Consider the following 11,472-nt stretch of genomic DNA (forward strand, 5'->3'; position numbering starts at 1 on the left):
AACAAATCTTAAGAAAAATATAGAAGTTGAAGAGAGGAGGCTCTCTGAAAAGAAGTGGAAGATGACTCTAGAGAAGGACAAAGTAAAGGAATGGCTGTGTCTGGTACTCACCGATATCAATCCGAGATGAGAAGTGAAGGAATTAACACTTTGAGAGATGACCTACTTTTCCCTGAGGTCAGACTCTATTTCCAGAATGGAGATAATGTCTGTTGTTTAAGTACACTGTCTGAACCATCCGGCCATACACAGGCTCTTGTAGTTTTGCAGCCGATAGGAAGAATGTCTCAAAAATGCCTTAAAACTCTCCAATCCTGCCCAAGTACTGGCTGGAAGCAGACTGCCCAGACTCCTAAATAGAAAACGAGAAAAGATGTTGTATAAGAATGACCTCTCACCAGAGGGCTGATGCAAGTGACATTTGAAGAAATGGTGGAATATCCCAAAAGAAGCTCAACAAATAATTCTCCTGAAAACATGCAATAAACATGGAATTAATCTTTTGTGAAAAAAAAAAAATGTTCAATGCATCTTGCTTATTGCCTGAAGACAAATTAAGTAATATTCATATGATGAAATTATTTAAAAGAGGTATTTTTACAGATAATTTCTAAAGAAAGGACTTGAATGTTTGAAAACCCTAAGCTGAATATGAGGAAGTTCTGGAATATAAAAAGGTTCCAATATAGGTCTAATGTAGTAAATTATCAAATAAATATTTATTCATCAAAAATAATAGTAATCTTAACAATGATAGTATCAATAAAAATGATAATATGGAAAACTTTTGCAAGAGTAACCAAACGGAAGGTAATTTTACTCTTTCCATTTAAGTCATGAGGAACAATAAACTCAGATTTTATTTTTTTCCTTCAGTTCATTTCTAGTAGTAACTCCAAAGTCTTTTGCTTAAAATCTTACCTCATCTTTTTTTTTTCTCTCTTGCAATGTCCATCTCCGTTCTGTGTTACTTCTCTTCTCATCAGAAGTTGACTCAATGGGTCTGACTGACATTGGTCTAACATATCAGTTTCTCTTGGGTCCAACAGAGGACGATGAACAATATCCCTGTGCACCAGTCAGTTAGTCAGTCAGTCAGTCAGTCAGTCAGTCAGTCCGTCAATGTTCAGTTCTACCAGTTCATTTGGTCTGTTAAAAGTAAATAGCATCAACATACGAGTGCATTACAAAGTTTAAGAGTTATACAAAAGATAAAATGTCTGCAATAGAAATCTTGTTGTGAAATATCTTCATTCTGATCTTTTATCGCAAAACAAAATGGATCAATTGAATAAATATGAATTTGTAGTGGCAGAGCAGATATATTCATTATCATATAATATTAACTGCAGGATAGAAGCTGTACAAAAAAACTTTACACTTTACATGTAAGTTCACCGAAAATGATATACTTCTGATAGATATGATTTTGCATGAACCAAATTGTCTGATAAAAAATGAGCAAAATAAAGGAGTTGTAGAAAAGTGTCTATACAAAGAAGAGGAAGAAGACGACTCTATAGAAGGTCTAAGTTAAAGAGTAAGTATATCAAGTACCTTGTTCCACCAGCCGTGGTTTGGAGCTTCCCTCGCCGGTCCTGGCTTCTGACACTTTAGCTCAGGTCTTTGCGAGGAAAGACTGGCTAAGTGCAGGGAGATGTCCGAATGACATTTCTCTATACTATAGTGTTGATGCAAGCACCATTAGAGGAGAGGGAGGAATTCCCGAAGAGTAGCTCGTCACCTAATCATTTCCCTACAAATCTACAAAAAAAAAAAAAAAAACCATACAAAAATAGTTATTTTGGAAAACAGAATTATCAAATTCCTCTCGCTTAATGGTCAATAATAAGTTAGTGAAATAAATGCAATGCCTTAAAATCATTATAAGTAGGTACCTTTTACAATTATCATCTAAAAATAATATTATACTGCCTGAAAAACCATAAACAATGTTTGCCTTCATTTATGAAAACTAAAAAATTGAAGACAGCAGAGAAAAAAAAAAATTCTCAGCTACAATTATTGCTGACGTTTGCTGATAATTACTTGTGTTCCTCCCTCCTATTCCTTCGGTCTTTTTGTCTGCATGAAAAGAAGAGACACATTTGACCTATTTTATCTTTGTTTGCTTCACGCTGGTATAGAGGAAATCATTACTTTTTACAGAGTCAAAATTTAAGCTGCTTTGTGTAAAAAGAAAAAAAATAATGAAAATATACGAAAATAAGTCTAATCGTATAAATTGTTTTTTTGGAAATTTATATTCAACATGAATAATAGAAATGAATATTAACGTTACTCTACTCATTCAATTTATTAAAAAAGTAACTTAAAATATTACTCCTACTATTCCTTTCATAAAAGAGCAGTAAGTACAAATCTTACATTTTCATTCAATTGATAAAAAGAAGTAACTCCTTATCATACCCATTTCATACAATGCATTAAAAACAGTAACTCAAAATTCTTAGCCTGAAAATCCTACCTCATCTTATTATTCTCTTCTCCAATGTCAGCTTCAGTTCTGCCTTCCTTCATTTTCTGATAAGAATTTCACTTCATGGGTCTGACGGACGCTGGGCTAAAGTGTCAGCTTCTCTTGGGTCCAACAGGTGAAAAGGAACTGTATCCCTGTGCATCAGTCAGCTAGTCAGTCACTCAGTCAGCCAGTCAGTCAGTCAGTCTTCTATTCTATCAGTTCATCTGATCTGCAATAGGAAATAGCATCAATATATGAGGCCATTACAAAGTTTAAGCGTTTCACAAGAGATCAAATCTCTGCAATAAAAAGCTTAGTGTGATAATCCTTTACTTTGATCCTTAATTGCAAAACTAAATTGACTAACTGGTCCATTTTAACATGTACATCCAAAGAAAAAATTATACTTTCTGATAAGTTTACTTTGATGTTCAAACTGATCAAATAGAGAACAAGAGATTTCACAAAGAACTCACCAGTCTGAAAAGTTCTAAGATCCCTTTTTCTCATTTCTTTTTTGTTGCATGATATGAGTCCTTTGAAAGACTTAGGTAGGGATGTTGTCGTCATTTACCTCCAGAGAGAGAGAGAGAGAGAGAGAGAGAGAGAGAGAGAGAGAGAGAGAGAGAGAGAGACTTCTTGCTGAAGAGCTTATGCTTTACAGATTTGAACTCTTTTGAGTTTAGGGACATTTCAAAAGACATTATCAATGTAGGCTAATATTGAAAAATAAAATGTTAAAGGTGATAAAAACAACCTTTGATTCATTCAGAGATTTATTTCTGATGATTTCCACTGTTACTTATTACCTAAAATCGCCTCTACTATCATCAGCGAGACTTGATTGTCATGAATAGATGTGAGACAATTATTAGAATGAATCTTTGTACATTCAAGTCTTGCAGCATTTTGCTAAGATTATGACATGATATAAGTCATGCACTACTTTGTCACTTCAAAAAAAATATTTGCATTGAAATGATTAAACAAAAACAATCTGTGTATAGATAGATATGAATAGAACAAACAGGAGAATGTGTATAACGATAAACATAATAATAAAAGTTCCTAAAAATAGGTTTTTATGAAAAGACGTTGAACTTTACCTAACATTTGTTATTGTCTGAGACATGAATAAACAAACATACACACACACACACACACACACACACATATATATATATATATATATATATATATATATATATATATATATATATATATATATATATGTATGTATATATATACATATATATATAGATAGATAGATAGATAGATAGATAGATATACTTATATCATTCCCTTACTGAACTGAACTTTATGATCAGAAAGTGAATTTTATAATCTAATCATTCATTATAAACATAACAATAAAAGTTGACAATTAAATACAGTTCCTGAAAACAAAAGGTTTTCATAAAGAAATATTAAACATCCCCTGAAAATTGATATATTTCTATATTTATATTTATTTATATATATATATACATAAATTTTATAATGACCTTCATAATCTGGATGTGGTCTATATATACTAACCATTAAGAAAAGGTAGACAAACATGAATCAAGGATATCATTGTCATTTTAATTTCTGAAAAATACTATCTAAAATAGTAATGTTATTTTCAAGAAACATGCAAATATATATAAAAAAAGGATGCCTATCATGTTGTTATTGTCCAATTATGATCATAATTATTTCCAAAGACTTCAACGTGAATTGGATTTTGGAAGCAGTGACTCTTGCTTGAAGAACTTCCTTTTGTTCCATTTCTTCTATTTTTCTTTTTCAGATAAAAAGAGTTTAAGGTGCCCTGTCGAATAAAGAAACAAACAAAATAATAATAATAATAATAATAATAATAATAATAATAATAATAATAATAATAATAATAATAATAATAATAATAATAATGAAGAAAGAAGACAACACCATTAAGAAATAGACTTTCGATAAATTCATTGAATAAACCGCAAAGCTAATGAAAAAAATATAGGGGAAGATTATTCCATTCATTATAGGAGGATGTAATAATGATAATAAAGGAAAGGCCAAAGATGAATATGACGAGAGTTAAAGGCATTGAGGAGATAATTGAAGGGAACATGAAATACTGAGATGCAAACACACATGATTGAAGATTCTGACCAAATGATAACGAACAAAATAATTAGAGATAACAGGAGATAATAAGGAGATGAAAATTGTTATACATATCAACTCTCTCTCTCTCTCTCTCTCTCTCTCTCTCTCTCTCTCTCTCTCTCTCTCTCTCTCTCTCTATATATATACAGTATATATATATATATATATATATATATATATATATATATATATATATATATATATATATATATATATATATATATATATATATATATATCTTCTTAAAAAAATAACTAATAATATAAAAGCAAAAGGCCAAATCTTAAAGAAATATAATTTTGTAACTAGGCCTATAGTGAATACAGTTTATTTATCCTGGCTCATCACCTGCCGAAAAATTTGAAACGTTGGTGAGAGAGAGAGAGAGAGAGAGAGAGAGAGAGAGAGAGAGAGAGAGAGAGAGAGAGAGAGAGAGAGAGATCGTACAACACCTATTAAGAAAAGGAAGAAAAAGTATAAAGAGAAGAAGCAAACTCACCAATAAACATGTCTTCTACATCCGGTGGATTCCTTTGCATTAAGACCCATCTCTATGACTAAGGCTTCGTCATCTGGTCGTTCATCTTTTGGGAAACAGATGTTTTCTATCACCCTGACTCCCTTCAAGGAGGCGAGGAGTCTGAGGATGACCTCAGGGCTCCTCGTCCTCCCCAGGGAACACAGAGGAAACTCGATAAACATGAACGATCTGTTAGGAAGAAGAAGGAAAGAAAGAAAATGGGATGAAATGAAATGAAAAGAAGAAGAAAGGAAATGAAGTCACCCACATTTATTCATTATTTTATGCTTTTATTGTTATCTTGTTTTGTTAAGATAGACAAGTGCATTCAGACACATACACGCACACGCACAAACACGCAAACGCACACACGCACACACACACGTGAGTGGACAAACACAGCATTGTAATTGTTTATATATACTTATATATCATGACCCAAAATATCCTGTAAATTGTGAATAAAAGTAAATAATTGAATTAATAATACTTTTTTATTACATTTTTCATTATTTATGTTAATTTATATGTTTTATGATCAGTTTACTTAATGCTCAAAGAAAATAGACCTATGTTCTTCCAAAAATAGATATGGATATATGTAAGCCTATTGTAACAATTGAAAAAGTGTAGAAATAATTAAAAATCTTTTCCATTTCTCTAATTATTAATATTTTTTCTTATTATATTTTTCATTATTGAGTTTACTTAATGCTCTAAGAAAATAGGCCTATGTCCAGTCCAAAATAGATATGGATGTATGTAGGCCTATTGAGAGTACCCTGTCACAAGCAAACACACACACACACACACACACACACACATATATATATATATATATATATATATATATATATATATATATATATATATATATATGAATATACAGTATGTATATATATATATATATATATATATATATATATATATATATATATATATATATATATATATATATATATAATGACAGCACTCTCTCTCTCTCTCTCTCTCTCTCTCTCTCTTAAGGAATGATTTATCCTCACCTCCTTGCATCCTGTGGTTGCAATGTCCGAAGGATGTCCCCAACCTTCTCGATGTCTTCTTCCTTGACGTCGGTGACGGCGACAAGGACATCTGAATCCTTCTCCAAGAAAGGGATGGGGCGACTGACGCTGCTGACGTCGTTGACACTGAAGCGAATACCTGAAAGAGAAAGAAGAAGAAGAAGAAGAAGAACGTTGAAAAAATTATAATCATAACTGAACATTTTCTCTCTGTTTCTTTCTTAAGATTCTAAAGGAAAAGGTCAAATGGGAATAATAATAACAACTGCAACAATAAATTAGAGGCAAAAGAACTAAACACAGTAGAGCAATGTCGGCCATTGTCTCTTTGAGGTTGCGTTAATGTGTGTGCGTTTGCGTGTGTGTGTGTGTGTGTGTGTGCGTTTGCGTGTGCGTGCGGGAGTTAATCGTGTGTGTGTGTGCAAGTGAGCATTGCAAGCGGCTCGCATAAAGCGGGGTTTACACGGGCGAGCAGCTCTGTGTTTGAATTGATGTTCGAGCGTGTAAACGGGCTATTTGGTTGTCGAGCGCGCTCGTCGAACGGCTCGATGAAAGTCAGGCTCATCTTGACTTTTGTGGGCGGAGCTACATTGTTTGACGAGCGGTGTGAACGTGTGAATGAGTGTCGAGCATCGAACCTCAGTTGTTATTCAAACCTGTGAAGAATTTTCTTCACTCTTCTTCTTTCAATCGTATTTTTAGCTCTCTTCTACTAATACTATAGCTACCCCTTAAACATTCTCTCCTACATCTAGTTTTCTTTAACGAAATATAGGGAGGACTAACCTAAACTTGTTGACAGTGGTGTGGAGAATTTTTTGATGGTTATGTTCTGAGTGGGAACTTAGTCCGGGAAAGTCTCCTTATAACAGTTACATAAAGTTCAACAGGGGAGGATATGAGCACTTACTCTCGGGGCACAGACACCCTGCTAATACTTTACTGTCACAATTCACTAACCATCACTCTAAATACAAAAGGGGGGAATTTTACTGTCCAGAGGCCGAAGCACTCGACACGTAGGATTAACAATAATTTATGGCCTACTCTAGCTTTGTCAGGTCTATAGTCATCTCATTCTCAGGCTCTGTTCCGGCTCCGTCCCAGCTACCCCAATGAAATGCTGGACAGTTATTTTATGTTAATGTAAGGTAGACAAAATCCAAAATGGGAGCAGTGATGTAAAGTAGTTTAAAAGTTTAAAGATAAGGATCTTTACCTTCGAAGCAAATATGTTAATGCAAAGTACCTCGCTGTTACCACCTATAGACTTACTCTTCAAATATTGGGTATTTTGTCCCGTGATCAATTATTCATTTCACACATTAAAATAAATGAGGGAGCAAAAATACTAAAGAGGTTTAATTAACCTAATATTGATTTATTCACAAATTTACATTAAAACAAAACGGACATCTTAACAAAGACAAAAGGGGAATAATAAAGAGAATGCAAATTAAGAGCAATTCAAAATTATAAAGATGATGGTTTAGACACGCGGTCTGCAATAATCAAAATGGGGTCTGGCACGTGGCCCACGTGACCCAGAGACTATGCTAGTCTCAAACCAGAAATAATAATGGAAAAATATTTACACAATCCCACCGCACACAGTCCGAATAGTGTAATTAGCCAGGTTCCCTATAAAGTTAAGATTAGTCTAAGCTAATAAAAAATGGGGGAAAACTAAATGGCCATTGATGTAGTACCTGCACTCCTTTAAAGATTACTCCTATGCCCGTTGTGGCTGTTGACCTGATTGTCGCACTAATCTCTTGCCTGGCTCACCCCAACAATTCTCACTGTAGCTGTAACTAGGTACATCAGGGTCCTCTTCTTCTCAATCTCTCCGACCGGCAGCAACCTTTTGTGAGTCGAGTTTTGGGAGAGAGAGTGCGGGGGGGGGGGGGTGAGCCAGAAGTGCACGGGTTCAATGACCAGGCACCAGGCAGGTCAGCAGGCCAGGGTAGCTTCTCGTAGAATGCCCGACACAGAGGTCGAGGAGATCACCTGGCTTCACCTTGCCAAACAAGTGACGGTCATGATGCGCACGGTAATCCATTGGGGTTGCCATATCGGGACTTAAGGACAGGGCAATATATTGTTGAAAGGAGTGCAGAGGAGGCAGGATTTTGTACTAAATACTCAGATAAATCTTGCTGCTCTGAGGGAGGTTATATATACAATAATCCTACCTATTCTGGCTTGCTAAAAATTAATATTTAAAATGATTAATTAGCAATGGACTGGTACGATGGGCATACATCTTAAAATTAACAAACCTTAATTGGTATTGAGAAATATAAGATGCATTAATTCAGCAGTATTGGAATTTATATAAAATGTGCAGTTTAGAAATTTAATCTCGACCCACGTAGCTTAAGGAAAGAACCAACATACGCCGGGGTTACCACTAAGGCCATCTGTTGTGCGTATCTACGCTGTGACGTCACGAGCTTGGCGTGCGCCACTGTCAACAAGTTTAGATTAGTCTTCCCTATGTTTCGTTAAAGAAAACTAGATGTAGGAGAGAATTTTAAGGGGTAGCTATAGTATTAGTAGAAGAGAGCTAAAAATACGATTAAAAGAAGAAGAGTGAAGAAAATTCTTCACACCCTGGGGATAAAGGGGAGAAAAAAGGGAGAGGGGTTAGTTCCGGCAAATGTGATTCAACTACTTGTTAGTATGAGCGAGATAAGGTTACTGGCTGAATGATGAGTGAAGTTGTTCTTCAAATCAACGTCCGTTTAAAGTTAACAAATCGCTGTTAACGTTAACTGAAATCAATCGAGTCAAAAGTTATGCTTTCACGTGAATTTGGGGAGTATTGAACCACGCAGGCAATGCTTCACGGAAGCGTTAAGTTAAGCATATGATCAGTTTTAACTTTAAACGTACGATGCAATAATAACAGAACGATTAAAAGTACTCAATTCTTCCCACCCTAGGGGTACGGATAGAGCAAACAAAACGTAAGCCAATTACGGTCGATTTCAGCAACAAGTCAGGCCAAATGACAAATTAAAAATTATGGGGGTGAATCCCAATCCCGGTCTGACACCCAACGTTTTACATGAAATGTATTTACATATAAAATGACTGGCGTGATGAAAAGTTGGTATTCATCGCCTGACAAAAGGAGAAAAGTTACCTCCTTCTCGGCGTTAAAATTTGAAAAATCATCTGACTCTAGCTTGAATAAAAAAATGAGACAAACTAGGTCCATGGGGACATCGTATTTCTGACAGTGAGAGTCTTGGATGTCGTCTTTAACAGAAACGTTTAAGATGGGAATATTAAAAACAAAACTTATTTTCAGCACGAGCTGAAGGATGTCAGGGGGATTATAGCAACATGACAAGTTGTCAAGGCAAAAATTAAATTCACGCTTTGAAGTTAAAGCAAGGGATTGGCTGAAAAAATGCTGCTGTACGACTTGGCAAAAATAATAAAGGTTTAATGTGACGTCATATATGACTGAATAAAAATAATGAATGACGTTCAATGTACCGTTATCCTTAAGCAAGGTGAATCGTAGACAGGCTCTAATCTCCGGTGCTAGGTCTACATGTGTGACCTTCGCTAAATCCGCCGTCAGAGCACAAGGTTCATTTCTGACTGCTAAGGTCTTAACCTTGCGATCACGCGGCTCTTTCTGAGGGCGGGTTTCAAATCTTGACGGGGACGTTTTAGCGTCAACACGTGTTGGAGCGGATGTTACGGGCTTAAGAATAGGACAATCAGGCAACGTGAGCACTGGTCCATGAGATGGTACTGTTTTAATAAATGAATCTACTACCGGTACAGGCCTCTGCTGGCCATCACGCACACGGTTGGGTTGGGTGGTATTCGTGCTACCACTTGGGGGGTCCAGTTTAAGACTGTGAATGAGTTTTTCTCCGGGACGGACTGTCACCGGCGGCAAAGACAAAGGGGGATGAGGGCGATCATACGCTGGTGGCTTAAGGATTGGAGATGAGGACAGAGCAGGTGGGGCTGACACAGAATTACTAATCGTATGCCGTGTTGGCAACATAGTATTGAAATGTGAAGATTTTACAGGTTGAGGAATTGAGACAAAATTATGAGCATTGCACTTGACTGCCGAGACATTAAAAGGACCAACTAGGGGATCGTTAATGACATTTACAACGGGACGTGTCACTGAAGGTTTTACCCTTGAAGAGGAACACGATTCATTATCTTTAATTATTAAATTAGGATGAGCCATGAGGCTATTAAAAGCAATCTCAATTTTACTCGAACAGGCAGCAAGTACGGGATAATTTAATTTAACAATAGGATGATCATAATAACGTCTCCAAAAATTCTTGTAATTAAAAAGTTCATCTCCTACTTTACCAACAAGGGTTTTAAAATGATTTACGGCTTCTGGACCCATGCTGGGAAAATCTACTGAAGCGAGAGCATGAAGTGCTAGGTCTGCGTCCTCACACACAAAGGTGAACGTCAACTCCTGTTCCTCAAGCCTAGCGTTAATCTCCTCGGGGCTAAGCGTTTCCGCCTTAGGCGGTGAAGGGTTGTTTACGTTAAACATGAAGTCCGCCATCTTGGATTGACCACGTTTTGATGAACGGATTCGTGGAAGCAAACAAAGGGTAACTGAATTTTAAAGGAAAGTAAAAATGAAACTTTACAAATTTACAAGGTTGATAATTCAACATTTAAATTTACTCATGATGGGGGAACAAGTTAAATGGACAAAAATATGAATCATGAAATTACTTTAAAATTCAAAGTGACCGGGTCCAACAAAACAGACGATGCCCAGGTCACGTGACGTTAAAGACTTTGCTAAAATGAATTATTTACGCACGTGGCGATAATGACTAATCAATTTACTTCAAAGAACATATTAGAAAGCACATGGGCTTATGAATGCAAAGATTCAAGTTAAATGTTAAAATAACAGGTCGAGGCTGACACTGTTGTGACGATTTCACAATTACGGGCGCACTAAGGCGACCACTGAACTATTCAAAATGTAGATTGGCGCACAAGGCAGCGACTTTAAAGAGCACTCTCGTGGAGGCTGAACAAATATAAAATTTCACTCACGCGGAGGTAAAACAAAAATATCCTCGCTAAAGGACAAAACAATATTTCCTCGCTAAAGGAAGTTAAATGAACTACACGCAGTAATTTACTCACGGTAGCAAACAATTACACACCCTTAGTTTGGGTTGTAAACAATATCCGCCATCTCGGAACAAACACGTGGAATGAAACGGACTTGGGGTTAAGTTTCTACGTTA

At 35.7% G+C, this 11,472-nt stretch overlaps 1 long non-coding RNA gene across 1 annotated transcript; it reads right to left on the bottom strand.

The window, feature by feature from the left end:
- Positions 1-4,126: 4,126 nt before the first annotated feature.
- Positions 4,127-6,276, bottom strand: LOC137643734 (uncharacterized). Its single transcript, XR_011045061.1, has 3 exons — positions 6,176-6,276; positions 5,130-5,339; positions 4,127-4,298 (listed from the first exon to the last, which is right to left on the bottom strand). It is a non-coding gene; the product is annotated as an uncharacterized lncRNA (long non-coding RNA).
- Positions 6,277-11,472: the final 5,196 nt, after the last annotated feature.

The sequence above is a fragment of the Palaemon carinicauda genome, chromosome 7 (genome assembly GCF_036898095.1).
Source record: "Palaemon carinicauda isolate YSFRI2023 chromosome 7, ASM3689809v2, whole genome shotgun sequence".
NCBI lineage: Eukaryota > Metazoa > Arthropoda > Malacostraca > Decapoda > Palaemonidae > Palaemon > Palaemon carinicauda.